At 46.1% G+C, this 3,248-nt stretch overlaps 1 pseudogene; it reads left to right on the forward strand.

Annotated features, from left to right (window-relative positions):
- The first annotated feature begins 314 nt into the window (after positions 1-314).
- Positions 315-1,077, forward strand: LOC6902212 (E3 ubiquitin-protein ligase RNF185-like; annotated as a pseudogene).
- The last annotated feature ends 2,171 nt before the right edge of the window (positions 1,078-3,248 follow it).

Here is a 3,248-nt window from a genome sequence, read left to right on the forward strand (position 1 = left end):
CTAAAATTGTACAACTTTTTAAAAATTTTTGTTGGAAAATCGGTAACCAGTTGAAACCCGTGATAAATCATGGACAGTGCGGGACCGTCATCTAGTGGAAGTGATACAGCTTCGGAGGAAGGAGAGGCTGCTTCTAGTGTATCGTACTCGTTATCGTGCGATTCACTTGCTGTTGGAAACGATCCCGACCTCGCTGGGACCTCGCAGTCAGCATCGACAGTAAACGTCGTAGCCGAGGATAACGCAAGTGCCAACCGTTCTGGCGATGGCTCGGCTTTTGAGTGCAACATTTGCTTAAATATAGCAAATAATGCCGTGGTCACCATTTGCGGGCATTTGTTTTGCTGGCCCTGCCTGCACCAGTGGCTGTCGACGCATCCCCATCGCCAGGTCTGCCCCGTGTGCCTGGCTGGCATCGGCGACGAACAGATCATACCAATTTACGGCCGAAATCGCACAACTCAGGACCCTCGCGATGGAGTTCCCCAAGGACCTGTTGGCGTCCGCACTCCGCCACGGCAGGCACCTGAATTTCTTGAACGTGGATTTGCCACGAACCTCATCATGTCGATTGGCCTTGCCGTTTTTCCGTTTGGTTACATTACAACTTCATTGGATTTTGCTGAGCTGCGGGAACCAGTGCAGGTCGAAGAGCAGATGGAACATTCCAATCTGTTTCTATACATGGGCATTCTGTTCATCGGATGGATGCTCTCTGCATAACAAGATGACGACCCAGCAGACAGAAAAAGAAGGCCCGCAAAAAGATACTCCACGATCCAACAGAAAATTTCCAGCAGTTACTTAGACTAAACTAATTATGAATTTAAAACACGTTCGCTATATTTGTAATCGACACACACAAGCACACACATTCTGCAATGTTCAACGGCGTTCAAATGTTCCTTTAATATGTATCAAAACATCCAAAAAACACCCTCGAAAAACACTCGAAAAACTATTGTGAAAATTCTGGAACATTTTTGTATTATGATCCTGACCCTTCTTCAAAAATTGTTGGCTCTAAATTGATTCTTAAGTTAATTAAAAATGGATAAACATGCTGAAACAACTGAATGACGCAAGGTACAGTGCAATTTTGGTTTCGCCGAAAAACGAATGCAAATGAATAGCAGCAATCGAGAGATTCGTTGTGGCTTTCCATCTCCCTTTCCCTTAGAACGTCGCGGAGTTCGGTTTGATGTCTACGATGACTTCCATGGTATATTCCGCTCTAATTTCCCATAAGCCATTCGAAGCCCTAGGCTCATACCCATCGACCAGCTGCTTGGTCAAGCCCCTGAGCAGCTTCTAGCAGTGACTGAAGTCCATCCTTCTACCAGGGCGCGGTGTCTATTAATCTAATTTAAATTTGACAAATAATATACGTATTGGAAAGTAAAGTATATGTTGTATAGCTGCGATAGGCAGTTTCAGCATCTTAACAGGCAATGCCTTTGCCTTTGCCATGGCCAGGGACAGGGACAGGGACAGGCATAGGGTCAGGTCCGTTGCCGTTGCCTTTTGTGGTTGACTGTTTGCCATTTGCTTTCATACGCACCGTTGCACATCGGCATTTGTGTGCCTTTGCCATGCCGCTACTGCTGCTCCTTCTCCTTCTCCTACTACTGGCTCTAAGCTCCGGGCACTCCGTTTCTGTGTCTGCTGCTGCTGCTTTCGCAGCTCTTGTGGTTTATTATAACTGCATATATCATGCAAATATCCACACAGGCAGAGGGATGCATCGGGAAACCAGCAAAAACCCTAGCCAAAAGCCCGAGCCCGAGCCAGAGCCAGAGCCCTAGCCCATTCCAACCGAGAATCCCAACACAAACACAAAACACAAACATTAACATGAGAGCGCAGAGCGGAGAGCGGAGAGCAGCCTTGTATCTCCAGTACAACGGTAAATGCGGTGCCATGGGGGTTCGGTTCGGTTCGGTTCGACTCGGATAGGATTGTGCATGTTTTTGGAGGAGGAGGAGGACGAGGACGAGGACGAGGACGGCAGTGACAGCTTCTTACACAAATTCGGGTTTTTCCATGCTTTTAGGTTCTGGCTTCTTATATTCTCTGCTCGTTTACAAGAATTATTTTATAAATTTTCATAGTTTTCACTTTGATTAAAAGTGCGGTCATGGCTTTTGTGGCATAGATTTGTTGGGCAGCTCCATCACCGTATAGCAAAATGCCTTCACTAAAGTTTTCCCTAAAAACGAAGACAATGACACAAAATTTAACAGGTTTTTGTGGTCTCCAGCTGCAGCTTAAAAAAGGGATCTAGGACATAAACCAACCCAAATGTTTGGGAAAGATTGAGTGCAAATACTATTACGGATTACAGGGCTGCCAGCCAGTTCTCGTTTCGATCAGAAATCCACGATAGATCCAATAAGAGGAGGTTTCTCCCTCACCAAAGGCTCTTCGGAAATGTCTTGAAGTGTAAGTGTAAGGAACCATTGCATTATTGACATTAATTGCTCAGCCAGCAAAAACCGCACAATCTGCTCACAAATCCCAAATCGATGTGTGTATGTGTACACTTTTGTTTCAATATTTGACAAATGCATTTATAATTGCATGCCGCAGATAAAGTCCACCCACTCGTTCTCCAGCCACCCAACATCAGATGTTTCTTGGCCTGGCGTGGTCTGGTCTGGTCTGGTCTTTGGGAGCAATTTGTAATTGGCAATTTATGGCATTTCCTTGTTGTCCTAACGAGCCAAAGTTTCCAGCTCCTGCACGCTCCTGCTCCTGCACGGTCCTACTCCTGTTCCTGTTCGATGGATACCGCCGTGTCGTCGGGTCAGGTTCTACGGATTATCGACAGCACGAATTGAGCGAGCAATTATTTCAAATGAAATGCGATTCGTGATCTCCGTAGCTCTCTGCGGCTCTCGGTGGCTGCCAAGAAATCCTAGCCCCCTAACCAGGGACTTTTTATTACCGCTGGCTTGTCATTTGCCAGCAAATGCCATTTAATTTCATTAATTAATTTGTTTTTCTCTTCCACACATTGGGGAACGACACGCGGCAGCTGCCGCAAAAGCCAAAAACAACAATTAAACATAAATCTTATAAATTTCCGTAGCCAAAACTTGCTGCCAAGGCTTTTTGTCGCTGCCTCTCTGCCTCTCCGCTTCTCTGCTCTGCTCTCCAGTCTCTCCTTCTTGCTGAGATTTCTCGCCGTGCCACAGAACATATTTCATTTCGGCTGCAACTTTTCAAACACGCCCACCACGCATGGA

This window comes from Drosophila pseudoobscura, chromosome X (genome assembly GCF_009870125.1).
Source record: "Drosophila pseudoobscura strain MV-25-SWS-2005 chromosome X, UCI_Dpse_MV25, whole genome shotgun sequence".
NCBI classification, from domain to species: domain Eukaryota; kingdom Metazoa; phylum Arthropoda; class Insecta; order Diptera; family Drosophilidae; genus Drosophila; species Drosophila pseudoobscura.